Below are 19,537 nucleotides of genomic sequence, written 5' to 3'. Positions count from 1 at the left end.
AGGGACTCTCTAGTTGTGGCCCTGGGGCTCGGCAGTTGCCATGTGTGGGCTTAGTTGCTCCTGAGAATGTGGGATCTTAATTCCCAACCAGGGATCAAACCAGCACCCTCTACACTGCAAGTGAAAAGTGCTCAGTCGTGTCTGACTCTTTGTGACCTCACAGACTGTAGCCCACTTGGCTCCTCTGCCCATGGAATTCTCCAGGCAAGAACACTGGAGTGGGTACCCATTCCCTTCTCCAGAGTCTCTTCCCAAACCAAGGATCGAACCCAGGTCTCCTGCATTGCACCAGGCAGATTCTTAACCACTAGACCACCAGGGAAGTCCAAATTTCTGTGGTTTTAAGCCACCAAGTTTGTGATAATTTGTAACAGCAGTCACAGGAAACTAATATACATACTATTCTTGTTGTGGAAGTCCAAGTTTAACAGTTGGCCAGATGCAAGGTGGACTGCCAGGAGACGTTTGCAAAGAACCTGATTCAGGAACTCAGATATTAGATCAATAGCACATTCATATCTTTTATCTGCAAGGAGATCCCTGACGACTGATGCTTAGCGTTTATGTGCATCTGCCGCAGAGCAAGGACTATTCAATTCTAGTTTTAAAAAATCTCCAGTGTAACACAGCCATCTGGTAGGTGCTTAATAAATATTTTCTGTAGATGCTGAAGATGACTTATGCTTTCAGGATTTGTTTATGGCTAAGCATTCTAGAAGCTTCTTCTGCCTTCACCTTCCTGATATAGATAGGTGCATTCATATTTTAAAATTTAAGATCACTGACCAAGGTCTTTCCTCCATTTAAAGCCACAAATTGATCAATTCTGCATTTTAATATCCATATATTGTCACCAAGAGAGAAAACGTGTCTGCCAATTAGGTCAGCAGAATTGTTTTTAATCTTTTGGAAATGAAAACTTGGAACAACCGCCGTGTGATTTGAAGTAGCAGGTGGAATTAATCTTTATTCTATCCCTCCCTCCCGTGAAAATCACAGTATATTTAGATCCGGATGGGGGCCCCTGGCTGGCATCTCAGGATCTTGACAGAAACTAATCAAGGGTGAGGCAGGAAAAGGACAACATGTCCATTCGAATTCATAATCAGAAAGGAAGTAAATCTAACTGGAAATGTTTACAGCATGCAAAATAACCTCAGCTAGAAAACCGTAAATCCAATCCATTTACGAAGCAAAACACCAATTGGAAAGAAAACTAGAGTTTACTCTTCTCAAATGAAGAATTAGGTATCTCTCTCTGTTTGTCCTTCAGAGACTCATCCAAGGATCAAGACAGGCTCTTACAGCTCCAGATCCTTAAACTTTAGGCTACTGGGTTTGGGATGCTTAGTGATGAAGAAGGGAATTTGGAAATGATGCAGTCTATTTCTAATAAGGGGCTTCCCAGATGGTGCAAGCGGTAAGGAATCCACCTGCAGTGCGGGAGACAACAGGGGACAGAGATTTGATCGCTGGGTCGGGAAGATCCCCTGGAGAAGGAAATGGCAACCTGCTCCAGTGTTCTTGCTTGGAAAACCCCATGGACAGAGGAGCCTGGTGGGCACAGTCAACGGGGTTGCAAAGAGTCCGACATGACTGAGCGCGCAGACGTGCGTTTCTAATAAGTACATCCAGCTTTGTTCTTGACACAGAGAAGAACTTATATTTGTGGAGCTGGATTTGGGGCATCCGAACTTACGTTTTCAAAATTTAAGGCAATTAATTCAGTGAATGTTTATTGACCTCTTGGTCTGAAACGTCCACGGATGAAGGCACAGCCCCTCCGTCACAGGGGAGACGGCCAGCGGTGACAGGCCTTCTAGCGTGATGGACTAGGCAAGAGTCTGGGCGGCTTCCTGGAGCGGACCATCCCCCACCCCAGACTCCCAGGGCTCCCAGGGTGATTCAGCGTTGGAGGGGCAGACAGGAAGGAGGGACATTCCAGGCGGAAAGACAGACAAGTGCGGGCCTGGTGCCTCCTGTATAATGGAGCAGAGGAAACAGGCGTGGGTGTGGGACGATGAGCCTGGAGAAGCAGGTCTGGTCACGAAAGGCCTTTTAAACTGAGCTCGAGTCTGGAATTGATCTGAAAGAGCATAGCAATCAAGCCTGACTGCACAGACCATCTCCTGGGAGCTTTTTTTTTTAAGGTCTGTTATGACTTTTATTTCTCAACAATGACCAGGCTAATACAACATAATTTGCAGATATAATTGCCCTCCACTAATTGTATTTTGTCCTATACTTCTCAATATTGTACAATTACAATCTTTGATAATTAAAAAAAAACAGAAAAAAAGGGAGGGAAGCTATTAACTAAATGGAGCAATGTCAAATAAGATGCAAAAATAGGATTATATCCTGGGAACTTTTGAAAAAACAATTAATGCCCACGCCTCTCCCCTGACCGATTAAGTCACTCTGTGAGGAGGAAGCCTGGGCCTTAGCATATTTTAAAAAGTTGCTCCAGGTGATTCTAATGTCTGCCCAGGATTGAGAATCCTGGCTCTAGATAAGAGATCTGCCAGGTTTTTCTCTAAGGAAGCAGATGGTAAATATTTTCCGCTCTGTGGGCCTTACAGTCTCTGTTGCAACCATTCAGTTTTGTCTGCATTAACAAAGCAGCGCTGGTAATATGTCAACAAATGAGATGGCTACATTGCAATAAAATCATGTATAAAAATAGGCAGGCCCACAGTTTACCAACTCCTGCTCGAGATTATGGAATGTGAAGAAATTTTTAAAGTATTGATTTTAAAATTTCTGTTCATATTTCACTGTTTATACACTGTTTGTTAAATAATATGTGATTCTCATAATCATCAGTTACTTGGACTTCCTTCTCCGAGAGTTGTCTGTTCATATCCTTAGCAGATTTTCAATCAGTTACTTTGACTTTTTAAAAATTTCTGATTTCTAAGTTCTTTATATGATCTGAATACAATTCTTTTCTAAAACTATAATTTTATTGATTTGTTTCTGGCTGAGCCGGGCGGTCTCTGTTACTGCGAGCTGGCTTTCTCTAGCTACGGTGCCAGGGCGTCTCTTGCAGCGGCTTCTCTTGCGGGGGAGCATGGCTCTAAGGCGAGTGAGCTCGGTACTGGCACACGGGCTTAGCTGCTCCACGCCATGTGCAGTCTTCTCGAACCAGGGATTGAACCTGTGTCCCCTGCATTGACAGGCGGATTTTTCTCCCACTGGACCACCATGGAGATCCTGAATACAATTTTTTTTTCCTGAATACAATTCTTTATCCAAGTTATTAATACAGTAGATACATCTTCTCCCTTGACAGTCACCTTTTAACTTTTGTTCATGGTGCCTTGGAGGTGTTGTAAGGAGGGGAGGGACTTGGTCAATCTTGTGATTCAGGCTGTTTAACTTAAAAGATGATCACTGGCTGTAAGTGACCGTGGATGCCAGCTCTAAGGTTTTCAGTGTGGTCAGAGCTGAGGAGAGTCACTCCCACGGGAGGGAAAAGGGAAGAGTCAGTTATACTCATTCTAGCAATAACCCAGAACCATAAAAAAGAGGCCAGTGACATCAGACACCCACTGTTAAGCCCAAGCGGCCAGCGCAGCAGAACAGGAGAGGGTTCAAGGTGAAGGTCAGGTTACCTTCGGCAGCACAGCAGGGACCATCTTCCCAGTTATGGCCAGGAAGTCTTCAAAATAACAAACTACTTTCTTAAAAAGCACTCACGTAAGCAAAATGCAATTGCTTCAACCTGATTTCTGCATTAAATCTCAGGAGCCCGTTATTAGTAAAAACAGAGACAGAAATGCTGTGTAATTTGCCCAACTGCATTTGGGGTTTTCTCCCCACTCATTCTAAGGAAGATCAGTATCTTTGGTTACAGATAAGAACTGACAACCAAAACAGGGTCTTTTTGTGTATTTTAGAGGCCAAAAACTTATAGGTTAAGATTAAAATGAATTTGAACACCACAGCTCTGATTCTTATTTGCCAGTTTGAATACTCAGCCCTGATTCTTGCTGGCAACTAAAAAGAAGTAGATTTGTATCATCGTGTACAGTACTCATGATCTCTGTGCTTCAGATTTCTCACTGGCCTGTCCCCTAACAGCGATGTGACCCTGGGCGAGTGACTTGAGCTCCGTGCCTCAGAAGCTGACATGGGTACAATGCACGCGCACCGTTTAAAATGTGCTAAAATGACACATGTGTAGATCCGTGTAACTCATACCACAGTCAAGACACAGGCACTCATCCCCGCAAACCTCTCTCGTTACCACTTTGCAGACATGCGCACCCCTCCCTCCCCCACCACCGCCGGCATGACCCTCAGCAGCCAGCTAGAGTCAGGCGCGCTGTGTGTTAAGCCGCTTCAGCAGCGTCTGACTCTTTGTTGACCCAACGGCTGCAGACAACCAGCCGTCTCTGTTCCTGGGCTTCTCCAGGCAAGGACACTGGGGTGGGCTGCCAGGCCCTCCTCCAGGGGGTCTTCCCGACCCAGGGACTGAACCCGCGTCTCTTGCGTCTCCTGCACTGGCAGGCGGGTTCTTTACCACTAGCGCCACCTGGGAGGTTACAGTTGTTCCAGAAAATTAAAAGTGTGAAAGCTCCCCAACTCACTTTATTAATTTGGTTATAACTTTGATTCCAAAACTAGAAAAGGGGGGAAGAAAGTGGTCCAACGATTAGAGAGAAATAAATAAGGCCATAGAACTATTGAGAAAGTTGAACAAAATCTCCAGATTCCAGAACAAATTACAAAAATTGATAGCAATTTTCCACACCAGCAACAATCAGTTGGAAACTATTGAAAGTAAAACACCAAGGAAAATGGCAAACTATACACTCTCTAGGAACGTTTATGTACACTGTTTTTTCGTGTGTGCAGCTCGGCCCATGGGATCTCAGTTCCTCTACCAGGGATTGAACCATGGCCCCTGCAGTGAAAGCATGGAGTCTTAACCACTGGACCACCAGGGAAAGTCCCTGTAATCTGTTTTAAGATTATCATGGAAAAATATAAAATTATAAATAAGGACACAAAAGATGATTTTAGTAAATTGTGTGACATCCAGTGATAGCTTGATACAAAAATGATGTCTGTTTCCCCCAAAATAACCTATAAATTTGAAGCAATTTCAATCAGTATTCTAGTTGGATATTTTGAAGAGCTCAATAATTTTTTTTCTGAAATTTGTATGAATGACTAGCAGTTCACAAATATTAACTGGCTCAACTTTGCAAAGATGACTAAAGGCTTAATACTCAATATACTTCAAATCCAAAATAATAAAAACCATGCAGTTCTGGTATTAGAACCAGGACTGGCTTCATAGACATGAGACCTTTTCAGTCACACAGGGCCCCACATTTAAAGGGGCCCCAGGCTTTCTTTAATGTGATTTTCTGTCACCATCTTGAAATGCTTAATTAATTTTTAAACAAGAGGCCCTGTATTTTCATTTTGTGTTAGTCCTGCAAATTATGTCATCAGTATTGGCTAGAACAAAGGCTGTTCAAGAATAGAACAAAAATTACAGTCTCAAAAGAATGGATTTCTATCAGATAAAGGACATTATAGATAAAAAAAAAAAACCTCCCAGATAACTGAGGGTATTTTTGATGACTCAGGTAGACAAAGACCAATATACATAATAATCAGGAGCTCTTGCAAATCAAAAAAGAAAATTCATTAAGAAATGGGCAAAGGATATAAACAGGTACTTTACGGAAGAGAAAACGGAAATGGCTTAGATATTTTGAACAAAAATATCCTGACATTTGTAATTAGAGAAACAAAACTCTAAGTAATTGGGTATCATTTTATATCTATCAAGCACCACAGATGGGAAAGCTGGACCACGCAGAGAGGAATCAGCGTTCCTAAGGATGTAGTCCGGGGCAGTCACTCTGGAACACAGTCTGGTGGGATTTATACAGTATTTGTGTAACTTGTGTCCGACTCATTGTGACCCCATGGACTGTAGCCCCCCAGGCTCCTCTGTGCATGGGATTCTCCAGGCAAGAACACTGGAGTGGGCTGCCATGCCCTCCTCCAGGGGGTCTTTCTGGCCCAGGGAGGGAACCTCTTCTGTCTGCATTGTCCTGCATTGGCAAGTGGGTCCTTTACTACTAGCGCCACCTGGGAAGCCCCCACTGGGTGTAAATCTGAACTAAAGCCTCATGTAAATTTATATGGGGACATGTGTGAGGACTTTGTCCCCGTGTTTTTGTGGGTTACAGACCGTCTATGTATCCACCACTCAGAGGACAGCAAAGTGTAAGACAGTGATGAATTATTACACCGTAGTTATAAGCTCTGGACACAGTAACACCGTCAGTCCAGTTCAGTTCAGTTCAGTCGCTCAGTTGTGTCCGACTCTTTGTGACCCCATGAATCACAGCACGCCAGGCCTCCCTGTCCATCACCAACTCCCAGAGTCCACTCAGACTCACATCCATCGAGTCAGTGATGCCATCCAGCCATCTCATCCTCGGTCGTCCCCTTCTCCTCCTGCCCCCAATCCCTCCCAGCATCAGAGTCTTTTTCCAATGAGTCAACTCTTTGCATGAGGTGGCCAAAGTACTGGAGTTTCAGCTTTAGCATCATTCCTTCCAAAGAACACCCAGGGCTGATCTCCTTCAGAATGGACTGGTTGGATCTCCTTGCAGTCCAAAGGACTCTCAAGAGTCTTTTCCAACACCACAGTTCAAAAGCATCAATTCTTCGGCACTCAGCTTTCTTCACAGTCCAACTCTCACATCCATACATGACCACTGGAAAAACCATAGCTTTGACTAGACGGACCTTTCTTGGCAAAGCAATATCTCTGCTTTTGAATACACTATCTAGGTTAGTCATAACTTTCCTTCCAAGGAGCAAGCGTCTTTTAATTTTGGCATCTGGTCCCCTCACTTCATGGGAAATAGATGGGGAAACGGTGGAACCAGTGTCAGACTTTATTTTTGGGGGCTCCAAAATCACTGCAGTAACACCATAAATAGTACCAAACCATGGAAACAGGAGATCTGAAGCAGAAAGCCTTTAACATAAATGACAAATAGACTTATGGAAGACAAGAACACTACAAATGAGATGGTACATATCAAACATCAGGGTTGGAGGAATTGGGGGAGGGAAAAGAGAAAGGGAAAGTTGAAGAAAGAGGAGAGGAAACAAATTATTTGAAATGAAGGGGGAAATAAGAGCACAAACAAACCAGGTAAGAATTTTATAGGACCAGGGCTAAGAGCCATGAACTGTGCGGCTTGATTACTGCACTTTTTTGCTCCCAAGATTAAAAACCGAATGAACAAACAAACAAAAACCTCTCTCTAAAATAAGATCCTACGAAATTGTATACAAAAAATTTTAAAGAGTACTTTCTCCTGGGTGTATAGAGGAGAGAGGCAAGCTGCCAATTTTAGTTACATCTTTCTTACTCCCCCAGAGCATGAATGCAAAGTCTTCATCTTTTTTTAGCAACAAATCGCCCATGACAACATACATCGCGGTTCTCTGCCGCGAAGAGAGGGGCTACGGGCGAAGAATGCAGGCTCCAGAGTGTTACCGAAATACTCTCTCTCTTCTTTCTTGGTTCCTGTAAGTTTTTGAGGTTTGGAAGGGCGAGCTGAGTGCTGATGAATTCATTTGAAAGGGACACAAGGACGCTAACGTTGCCCACTTCTTTTGTTTGGAACGCAGTGTATGACTCGGTCGGGAAGGTGGGCAGCAACGTTCTCGATGGAAACGTGGACAGGCTGGGCTCTTACAGCGAGTGTCTCTCCACCCGCGGCCCCGCCGGGCGCTTCCGGGGCCGCTACTGCAAGCTCCACGTGGAGCAGGTGAGCGGGGCGTCTGCGCGTGCGCCCTTCAAGGACGCGCGGACTCGAGGCTCGTGATGGAAACCTGGTACATTCCTGTGTGTGTGTGTTCGCTCAGACTGTGTGTGTGTGTGTGTGTTCGCTCAGACTGTGTGTGTGTGTGTGTGTGTGTGTGTGTGTTCGCTCAGTCCGTGTCCTACTCTTTCTGACCCAATGGACTGATTGCTTATCTTCATTCAAAACAAAAAAAGCTATTAAGGTGTTTTGCAAAAAGTTAAAATTAAATTTTAAACAGTTGGCAGAAACTTTCTTGCATGTCCTGAGTGTGGAGGTATAGGAGATAGTTGTCTGCAGGCTAAACAGGGCTTCATATGTTCCTCCCACCACACTGCAGGGACAAGACCCCTGGACGATCTTTGTGGGGAACCCAAGGTCGAGTCTCAGCCAATGTTCCCAAGCCTTAACTCCTTACTCACCAGCAGTGTTTGGAATACCAAAGGGAAGTGGACTCCCCGTTACCCATAGTCCTTTCCCAGAAACAGAGCTCCAAGACAGGAATCTGAAGCTGTCCTAGCAAATGCATGAGCCCTTTATGAATGCATCACCAAGTAGGGCCACAGGGCTGACTATCTTCAAAGCATGTTAATTCTTTTACTTCTGGGGGGAGAAAAACCTAGGAACAGCACAACCTGTTATTAAATACAAAGATATACTTTATGCAAGCCATACCACACTAAAGGAAAATGCATTACTGTTTGGCTAATGACAGTAGTAAAAAATAATGACACGAAATCCAAGCTCTCTGATGCTAATGCTGTAAAATGGTCTTACAACGGTTAACCTTTGGAGACACGCAGAGTAGCACCCAGCTCTGCTGGCTGCGCTGAGAATTTGACAATGATGGCTTGAGGGTTTAATCGGAGAGTACAAAAGTCATACCCTATTTTCAAATCAGATTAATGGCTTTGATATCAGAACAAAAGGTCAGACCTATACAATCCTGTAAGTTGCGTGGTTAGAAGAAGCATCCCAGCAATTTTTGTTTATAATTTGATCTTTGCTTTATTGGGACTGGCATTCTAATTATTGGCTTGATGTATTAATACAATCCTTACTTGATATACGATGTCCTGCTGCGAAGAAATGGCAAGTTGGCAAGTTTGTCGGAAATTGTACGAATGAACTCAATGACCTGTAATACAGGAGAGAGCGGCACTGAGGCAGACTCTCCCACACTGGGGGCTGCTTTTTAAATAATCGGCTGCATTAACCCTTAGAGGCAAGACGGAGCTGACTACAGCGTGGGAGTGTGTGTGCCCGACTCCTGCACTGAAGAGGACGTGACTGCCATGTCTCAGACGGGTAAGTGCCAGCGAACACGTGTCAGAGTTGAAGACCCCCAGCCTCTTGGAGCCGCCTGGCCATTCTCTTGGGATGGAACCAAGCTTTCATCCTGATAAATTCAATAAACCGAGACTAATGGAGTTTAGGGACCTTGGGAGTGGTGGTGGAGAATAGGAAGGGAGTGGATAAGAAGGAGAAAGACATTAAAGAGAAGCTAGGAGCTGAATCTTTATGTATTAATAATAACATTTTAAGCCTACTCTTCCCTCACCCTCAGCTGCCAGGCTAGGTCTGAAGAAAGGCACTGGGTGGCATCTGGTTTCCATACCATGCGTGTTCTTTGCTGTGGCCCACCTGCAGAAGTAGGTCAGGTGCCAAGGCTGGCAGGCCATTTTGAACTGGGATTGTGAGAAGCCAGTGTGTTGTGATGGATTAGCGTGAAGAGGCTGACATTTGGTCCTGGTTGTCACCTCCCAGCTGTGTGATCCTGGGCAAATCACTTAATCCCCCCGCCCCGGCTCCAGTCTCTTCCTCTGTGCAGAGAGGGCTGGACCCTGGCGTTGAGTCTAGTCCTGACTCTCTGCCCTTAGCCACCAGAATGAAAACATTTTAGTCCACGTGGAAACCGGCTTGGCTTCCTTGAACTCTTTCAAAATTTTCAAAGGAAGAGTTTTTAAACCTACGATTTTTTTTTTTTTTACCACTAGTGCCTTTTGTACTTAAGCTGGTTATCTGAATAAGAACTAATGTGACACTTTAAAAGGAGAACACTCTTTCTCTAAACCCAGAAACTTCCAGCACCAAATGTGTGGGCTTCCTCGTCACACTATGCGGTGTGACACTGAGTATCTGAAGGTGGGGCTGACCCCACAGCTTAAGGGCTCAGTTCTGCAAGGCGGCAACCCGCTTCAGATGCCAGTTGTAAGGAGTGGGTCCTGAGTTCCCCCATTACTTCTGCCCAACTGGCCTGCAAAGCAGGGGATCCCAGGGCTCCGATTTGTTCCCCACGTCCTCTCCGGGGCTTCCCAGGTAGTGCTAGTAGTAAAAAACCCGCCTGCCAGTGCAGAAGACATGAGAGACGCAAGTTCGATCCTGGGGTGGGGAAGAGCCCCTGGAGGAGGGCGTGGCAAACCCTCTCCAGTGTTCTTGCCTGGAGAATCCCATGGACAGAGAAGTCTGCTGGGCTACGGTCCTTAGGGTCACAAAGAGTCAGACACGACCGAAGCAGCTTAGCACGCACACTTCGTCTCTGGGGTGGTTCCTCTGATTCGTTCCCCCAATCAAACCCTCCCCACATTTAATCATTTGCTCTAACGGCTCACAGAACTCAGGGGAACACATGACTTATTATTACCGACTTATTATAAAGCACAGGACCCTGTTCCCCATTAGGCCACACAGCAGGAGGGGAGCAGCGAGCGAGGGGGTGAAGCCTTGCCTGCTTTGTCCCATCGCTCCCCACCTGAACCCGTCCCCCGCCCCTCCACTCCAAGGAAAAGCTATCCTCCAGGAAACCGGTTTCTGGTGACAGAAAGGTTGGGGACTGCTGTTATAATGGACAAAACCCAGGAAGAGCCGAATGGGAGAGATGCAGGGGGCAAGGCGCAGGGGAGGGGGCGTAGACAGTACGCACCCGCTCAGAGTGCCCACCCTCCCAGGCCTTCGGGGAGTGCCTCAGCCTGGAAGCTCTCTGATCCCCTTGTTTAGAGTTTGTGCGGCGGGTCCATCATGTAGGCACGATGGATTCCATCACTGGCCACTGGAGACGACTCAGTCCCCAGCCCCCGTCTCTCCTCCCTGGAGGATGGGGACAGGGCTGGAACCCCAACCCTAGCGCATGGTTGGTTTCTGACAGCCGGTCCTCTCCTCCCAGGGTCACTGCAGTAGCCTGAACTCAAGTGTGGTTGAAAGGGGCTGATAATGAATAACAACAGATGCTCTTCCTGCCCACCACTCAGGAAATTCCACGGGCTTTAGGAGCTCCGCAGCAGGAACAGGGGATGAAGACTGAATATATATCACTTATCGTATTACAATGTCACACACATTATTAAAAGCCTTTTTTAGAAAATTGTTTATTCGGCTGTGCCGGTTCTTAGTGGAGGTGCGCAGGATCATGGATTCTCACACCGTTTGAGCTCTCAGCTGCAGCACGGGGGGTCCGGTTCCCTGACCAGGGATTGGACCCGAGCCCCCTGCCCTGGGAGCTCGGAGTCTTAGCCAATGGAGCCCGGGGAAGTCGCCCCAAACCCTCTTTCTGAAAAATAACTAATTCGTCTGTAGTTTTGGTTGTGCTGAGTCTCCGTTACTTTGCACGGGCTTTCTCTAGCTGTGGCGAGCAGGGGCCACCCCTTTGCACCGCTGCAGCTCCTCTTGCGGAGCTCAGGCCCTAGGCTCGCGGGCTTCCGTAGTTGCGATGCTCGGGCGGAGTAGCTGCAACACACGGGCTTAGCTGCTCCAAGGCATGTGGAATCTTCAGACCAGGGCCTGAACCTGAGTCCTCTGTGCTGGCAGGTGGGTTCTTATCCACTGGGCCACCAGGAAGTTCCTAAAGGCCCTCTTTTAAGTGTTGATATTGCAGTCAGCTTTTGATAATTTTAAGCTCTCCTCTGAATTTGTGATTATCCCAACAACTTCAGGTATGTTACCTCTCTCTCTAAACCAAATATTTCAGGTGGTATTAAAAAGAAAACCATTATCACTGTATGGTTCCTTGTGCTATACAGGAGGACCTTGTTGCTTATCCATTCTATACGTAACCGTTTGCGTCTGCTGGGATCATTTTCTTAGGTTCATTTTTAATTTGATCATTGCTATTGGAGAAGACAATGGCACCCCACTCCAGTACTCTTGCCTGGAGAATCCCATGGATAGAGGCGCCTGGTAGGCTGCAGTCCATGGGGTCACTAAGAGTCGGACACGACTGAGCGACTTCACTTTCACTTTTCACTTTCATGCATTGGAGAAGGAAATGGCACCCCACTCCAGTGTTGTTGCCTGGAGAATCCCAGGGACGGCAGAGCCTGGTGGGCTGCCGTCTATGGGGTCACACAGAGTTGGATGTGACTGAAGCGACTTAGCAGCAGCAGTGTATAGAAATACAAGTGATTTTTGTATTTTGGTCCCATGTCCATAACCTTGCTGAATTCATTTATTATTTCTAGAGGGTTTTTAGTGTATTCCTTAAGATTTGTTATGTACAAGGTCATGTTATCTGCAAAAAGAGATACTATAATATTATTTTCTTTTTTAAAAAAATAAAACTAGTTGTTGTATATCAAACTTAAATTTCAGTTCTTGTTGGATAAGCCATAAATATCCTAGAGGCCAAGACAGATTTTCAAAATTGTTATTATGTTAGCATATCTAGTGAATACTCTCTAATGAGTTAATGGTCATTATTATTCAGAAATTCATCAATTAGTCTAGTTTTTCTGCCTAATGTTAAGCTTTTTAGCCAGAGATGATGTAAGAATAGAATGGAAGGTTAGAAATAGTTATCAATACGAAGATGTTTTGATGATTCTCTTTGAAGAACTAGAGAAAGGAAGGGCCCTGCTTAGGGTGAGTACAGCTGACTTGGTGAACGTATTAGTGGAACTCTCTGCCAGGCTGTTTATCCAGCTTCTGCACAGAGGCAGCAGGTAGAAATGGGAACATCTGAGCCCAGGGGAAAAGGTCCCCATCTGGAAAGGATTTACCAGTTATTCCTTAAAGCTTTTTAATGGAGTTGCCAATATTTCCACTACGGACATGGAGGAAACCAGTTCAGCAGTGGCTGGCTGTGCAGATTTTATTCATCTAGAGCAGGAGGGCAGGGAGTCAACCCAAGGGAAGACGCTGGCAGACAAACTAAGATGAAATGAGTCTGTAGTACAGCAGAGAATGGGGGAAATATTCTGGGCAGATCAGAATGTATCGTTTTTAGGCAAAAATCTGCGTAGTGTGGCTGCCATCTGTTGATTTTTAGTCGCAAGTCATGTCCAGCTCTTTGCAGCTGCAGCACGCCAGGCTGCTCTGTCCTTCACTATGTCCCGGAGTTTGCCCCAAACTCATGTCTGTTGAGTCAGTGATGCCATCCAACCATCTCTTCTTCTGTTGCCCCTTCCTCCTGCCCTCAATCTTTCCCAGCCTCAATTTCTTTTGCAATGAGCCAGTTCTTCACATCAGGTGGCCAAAGTATTGGAGCTTCAGCTTCAGCGTCAGTCCTTCCAATGAATATTCAGGACTGATCTCCTTTAGGATGGACTGGTTTGACCTTCTTGCTGTCCAAGGGACCCTCAAGATGTTATAAAATTTTAACCAACAGACTTCATGTGAGTTCCTGAGAATGAAAATGTGGAGCACCAGAAAGTGTAGATAAAACCTAGGTGTGATCATCACAGACCTAGATTTGGGCTAGTTCCCTAACTGTTCACTTCTGTGTATTTCCACACCACTTAGTGTGTTCCGTTTCCAAGGGCACAGGTAGCAAAGGACCACCAACTGGGAGGCTTACGAAGCATCACCCACATCCCTGCCTCCGTCATCGTGTAGGATTGTTCCCTGTGTGCCTCTCTGTGTCTGAGTTTTCTTCTTTGTATAAACACACCAGAGACACTGGATTTAGAACTTACTCTAACCTAGTATGCATGCGTGCATGCTAAGTCGCTTCAGTCGTGTCCAGCTCTTTTCGAACCCCATGGACTGTAGCTTGCCAGCCTCCTCTACCCATGGGATTCTTCAGGTAAGAATACTGGAGTGGGTTGCTCTCCTCCAGGGGATCTTTCTGACCCAGGGATCGAACCTGTGTCTGTCTCCAGCATTGGCAGGTGGGTTCTTTACCTCTAGCACCACCTGGGAAGCCCAGCCTAGTGTGACCTCCTCTTAAGTTGATTTCCTCTGCAAAGACTCTGTTTCTGAATAAGGTCATGTTCACAGTGTTACCAAACTGAACAGTTCCTGGGGTAGAGGGAGAGGTATTAGGGTTTGAACCTTTTTGCAGTGGACACAATTTAATCCAGAACACTACCTGATACCTAGTTCCTCATTTAGTTGCTAATCTGCCTGTAAGGCAGTTGGTGGGCCAGGAACAGAGCATGAGAGGAAAAAAAGGGGTGGGGCTGAAGCCGGGGGGCTGAGGTCCTGCAGAAGCCCCCTGTGTACTCTTAACTCAGGCCCCACATGGAAGGGGTGGGCTGGAGTCTGGTGGCCTGAGCTGATGACGCCTCCAGTGTGACCAAGCTCAGGCCTTGCCGAGATCTCCCCCGGCAAGCACACACATGCTCGCTTCCAGCACTCTCTGGGTTTGGGGGTTGGGCCATAGCTATTTAAGTCTCCCCTGGTGGTCCAGACGGTAAAGGATCTGCCTGCAATGCAAGAGACCCGGGTTCAGTCCGTGGGTCAGGAAGATCCTCTGGAGAAGGGCATGGCAACCCACTCCAGTATTCTGGCCTGGAGAATCCCGTGGAGAGAGGAGCCTGGTGGGCTACAGTCCACAGGGTCGCAAAGAGTCGGGCACGACTGAGGGACTGACACACACACCGAGCTATTTAGAGGCCAAAAGCTCACCGCTGAACTGGTGATGGCGCAGAGCTGATCTAGGAACATCATAGTTAGTAGCCGAGGCCTGGAATGTGTTTGGGGCTGGCAAGGGGACAGTGGTCACCTTGTGGACAAAGAGGTTATCATCTTGTAGCTCTGACCACTCGGCAGTGAGGACCTAGGTCTCCCACGTCCTTCAGAGTCTGGACTCTGCTGCCCAATGCGTCAGATTTCACCCACAGACAAACTGCTGACCCTGTGGTTAGGGGTACCCCGGGGCCGCAGAGGTTACGTCTGTTGCCCCTTCTCCATGATTTAGACGCAGGAGGAAAAGCCGGAGCAGCAACGAGGACCCAGCACAGCCAAAGATAAATACTGAAGTTAGGGTAGAACTTCCGAGGGGAATAGCTGTGTCGGCAGGTCAGTACACTTTTTTTCAGTGTCAGGGTTTATTGGGGAAGTACCGCCAGGACGTAGCTCGGGAGCACCTGGACTCGGACGATGAGGAATCCGCTGCCCTGGCCCTTGGGACCTCTGACCGAGCCCCCCGCGCTTGGCCGGTGCTGAGCACCCACAGGCAGCTCTTGCTCCCCGTCTCCACCCCTAACAGGTGACGGGAAGACTCACAAAGACTCACACATTATTAACCTGTAAGTGGCCTCTTTGGACATTCCAGAAACCCTCTGGTCACTCTCATGGGAACAGTGGATCCGGGAGGTGGAAGGGGCACGAGAGTACATTCTGTTCGACCCATGCTTCCTCGTTACACACGTGAGAGAGTGAGACCCAGAGAGGTGAAGGGACTGGCCCAGAGTCACACAGCAAGGTGGCGCGAACCCCACACTTCTGAATGCAAGCCTGGTAGTGTGGCGAGCTGGGGTAGTCTGAGGGGAGGCAAAGACCACATCCTTCAAGTTGCCACAGACCTGGGGTGAGTTCTGGCCCTGCCCCTCAGCGGCAATCGTCATAAAGACGACCAGCATTTACCAAGCTCTGACTTAATGGTGGGCACTCTCTAAGTGCTTTAGAATTGGGGCTACGTTTAATCTTCACAACAACCGTGTGAAGTCAGTACTATTACCTCCATTTCACCAAGAGGGAAACCAGTGGCACTTAACTGCGGTGGTTTTTTCCTTGTTTATAACAGTGTTGCTATATTATCGTGTTTATTTAAAAATGTGTTTGTCTGGTTGGCTGCCTTGGGCCTTAGCTGTGGCGTGCAGGATGTTCGCTGCATCTTGTGAGATCTCTCTGTGGCCTGGGGGCTTAGTCACTCTGCATCATGTGGGATCTTAGTTCCCCGAGCAGGGATTGAACCTGCGTGCCCTGCACGGCAAGGCAGATGCTTAACCGCTGGGCCACCAGGGAAGTCAGTGTTGTTCTTTCATTAGACCACACTGTGTGCTCCATCCTTTGCTGAGAGTTTGCACGTCCCCTGGTCTCATGTTCTCAAGCTGCCGTGCTTAGTCGCTCAGTCATATCTGACTCTTTGCGACCCATGGGCGTTAGCCCGCCAGGCTCCCCTGTCCATGGGATTTTTCAGGGGAGAATACTGGCGTGGGTTGCCATGTCCTCCTCCAGGGGATCTTCCCAACCCGGGGTTCTGAAAGGATTCATTCCAGTTAGCAGCAGGAGCTCCCGGGAATGTTAGGAGTGTACATTCTTAGGCAGTGAGGGGAGGCAGGGAGCAGTCTATTTACTGGGCTCTCCAGGTAATTCTGAGGCACGCTAGCATTTGAGGCCTCTGTTCCCCAGTGTCACCAGTAATATTTTTACAAACTATTTCTCGTGGAGACTTAATTTGTGCTCACGCTCAGTCACTCAGTGTCCAACTCTCTGCGACCCCATGGACTGCAGCCCTCCAGGCTTCTCTGTCCATGGGATTCTCCAGGCAAGAAGACTGCGGTGGGTTGCCATTCCCTTCTCCAGGGGATCTTCCCGAGCCAGGGGTCAGCCCAGGGGTCAACCCCGAGTCTCCTGCACCGCAGGCAGATTCTCTACCTCTGAGCCATCAGTGCTCGATCAGCTGTGTCCTCGGCTGGTGCCTCTTATCTTCAGACTCTCCTTTCCCTAGGTCGTAGCCTCCTATTTTTCCATCTCGTGTTGCATTTTTCTCTCTTGTGGGGACCCGCTCACAGAAAGATTTGCGCCAGCAATGGGGTCTCCATGGGCTGTCTTTCCCTGTGCCAGGAGCTGGGGAAAGATGCAGAGCCTGGGCAGGCTGAGGATACGGAGAGCCCGCGGTCCACCTCCAGCTGGGCTTACGGTACCTAGGGCTCTGAGTTTCAGCATCTTTGAGCTCTAATTTCCCCACCTGTAAATCAGATATATTAAAGCCAGATGCTCTTTGTAATGTCAATATTTGATTTTGAAATGATAACTATGAAAGCTCTTGGAAAAGTGTCAAGTTTTTATTGCAAAGTAAAGTATTACTCAGAGAAGGCGATGGCACCCCACTCCAGTACTCTTGCCTGGAAAATCCCATGGACGGAGGAGCCTGGTAGGCTGCAGTCCATGGGGTCGCTAAGAGTCGGACACGACTGAGCGACTTCACTTTCACTTTTCACTTTCATGCACTGGAGAAGGAACTGGGAACCCACTCCAGTGTTCTTGCCTGGAGAATCCCAGGGATGGGGGAACCTGGTGGGCTGCCATCTATGGGGTTGCACAGAGTCGGACACGACTGAAGCGACTTAGCAGCAGCAGCAGCAAAGTATCACTAACGCAATCTTATTTTTTTTCTCCTTTCTCTCGGTAGATATTTTAAGATTCAGAAAGGCTTCGTTCTGGGCTCCTTCTCTCCCGCTCTTGGCAGTGAACTCTTCCTCCTCGTCTGGTGGGGGTGTGGCCAGGTGTGCCACTGGATTGTTCCCCCGGGACACGTTTGCGGCCCTGTGTCTGTGAGTACACACCGCCCAGGCCCCGGGCTGCGATGTGTGTGCTGGGCTGTTTCATCAACGGCTGCTCACCGGCCGCACTCGGCCATTTCATTGTCGTTCATTGAGTGACGTCTGTCCAGTGCTCTCTGTTACCTTAACAAGAAAATTCGAATGTGTTCCAGAGGAAGCCAGCCACACCCAAGGGATGGGCTTTGGGGATTACTGAGAAAAGTGTCCTGTCCCTAGTAAATCCTGTTTCTATCACGTGACCCCTGAAGATGAGTTTCTCATGTACGTGTATATGTATAAGTTTGGCTGTGCTGTCTGTTGCTGCGAGGGCTTTCCTCTAGTTTCAGCAAGTGGGGGCTACTCTGGTCGCAGAGCTCCGGGTTTTTGTGGCCGGGACTCATCTTGGTGCAGACGCACACTCTGGGGTGCTCGGGCCAGCAGCTGTGGCTCCCAGACTCTAGAGAACAGGCTCGGTATTGAGGCACATGGGTTTAGCTGCTCCCTGGCAGGCGGGATCCTCCTGGATCAGGGACTGAAGCCGTGTCTCCTCCATTGGCGGGCAGGTTCATTACCACTGAGCCACCAGGGAAGCCCCTGAATTTCTTTTATTTGAGGCATTGCTTCTCACCCAGACACCTCCGCAGACTTGCCTGTGAAGTCTCAGTTGCTCCTGACATGGTCCCTCAGGGCAAACTAAGGGCAGTGGGCTTGCTGGCCCAGAGCTCAGGTCTTCTGGTAAAGAGCTTTCCTGCAGACCTGATTCTGCTGCTCCAGTAAGAGACGCCTGTGTCTGTATCATCACCCAGCCACCCAAGCCCCCTTTGTAAACACTAGTGCCCATCTGACACATAAATGGACCTAATTTACACTAAGAGGTTGGTGATAAGGGCTTCCTTTCTCAGGCTCGCTGCCATTCATTCTCTCCATCCCCTTTTCCATGTCTGTGTGAGCTGGGTTCTTACTGATTTTTAAAGTTCGTTCTATGGAGGAAGGACCTGACTCCTTAGTCGTATCAGCTGCAGATATCTTCCTCAGTGTCTTGGTTGCTTTTTGTTTATTATGGTGTTTCGTTTTTTTAAATTTGCAATCATCACGAGGAGTTTAGTGAAATCCGCTCATCTTTGCCTTTGTAATGTCTTTCTTTATTTTTTCTCCGGAAGCCACTCCTAATCCTTAAAAGTGTCACCGCTTGCCCACTTTTAGGAGCGGTGGAGCAGGCTTTCTCCTGCGCTGTTTTCTCTGCATCTCACCGCGGTGCCGGCGTGCTCCAGGCGCGGTCACACCTGTGTCATCTCCCTGCAGGGTCCTCAGCTTCCTGGGCCTCACCCTCCCTCTGGCGGGAACCGTCTACGTGGCCGCCACCGGGCGGGGGTCGGACCGCCAGGCATCACCGGAGCCCGAGGAGCCTCCGGCCGCCTACGGGAGCCTGCCTCTGAGGGCGCCGGCGGGGAGTGGGCCAGGAAGCAGAGTCCAGCTGACGGGCTGTGCGCCCGTCTCACCGTCAGGAACCCCGAGCGGAGGAGAAAGCAGGCGTGTTAACAAACTCACGAGAGGTGACTTAGCTGACGGCGCTGTCGGGAAACAGTCCCTGCAGGGCTGGGGTCTGGTGGTGCCCGGCAGCTCTGAAAGCCGGCTGGGAGGGTGGGTCTCTGCTCTCCACCCGTCAGGGTTTGTTTCCTATCCGTGTGTTCACAGGCGAAGTCCATGAAAACACCACTTTCTTTCTTGGGTACAGTTACCCAGTGTGTCTTTGCGCGACGGAAAGTCTGGGTCAGAGCAGCGATTGGGTTTCACTGTAGTCCTCCAAGGCAGCTTCCCTGAGCACAGCGTCTGTTTTCAGTGTGGCAGCTACACCGGTGACTCACTGGACCTTCCTGGCAGCACCGAGCAAAGCGGTTTACATACAAGCTGACACCAGGGGCCTGAGTGTGCGACCCGAGGGGACTGGAGCAGAACTGACCGCCCAGTGCAGCACAGCGAGAG

At 48.2% G+C, this 19,537-nt stretch overlaps 1 long non-coding RNA gene across 1 annotated transcript; it reads left to right on the top strand.

Moving 5' to 3' along the window:
• The first annotated feature begins 2,002 nt into the window (after positions 1-2,002).
• Positions 2,003-17,575, top strand: LOC120880888. Its single transcript, XR_005725144.1, has 4 exons — positions 2,003-2,150; positions 7,681-7,820; positions 9,077-9,161; positions 17,425-17,575. It is a non-coding gene; the product is annotated as an uncharacterized LOC120880888 (long non-coding RNA).
• Positions 17,576-19,537: the final 1,962 nt, after the last annotated feature.

This window comes from Oryx dammah, unplaced genomic scaffold (genome assembly GCF_014754425.2).
Source record: "Oryx dammah isolate SB20612 unplaced genomic scaffold, SCBI_Odam_1.1 HiC_scaffold_22, whole genome shotgun sequence".
In the NCBI taxonomy this organism is placed as follows: domain Eukaryota; kingdom Metazoa; phylum Chordata; class Mammalia; order Artiodactyla; family Bovidae; genus Oryx; species Oryx dammah.
This window is presented reverse-complemented; position numbering and strand designations above follow the sequence as displayed.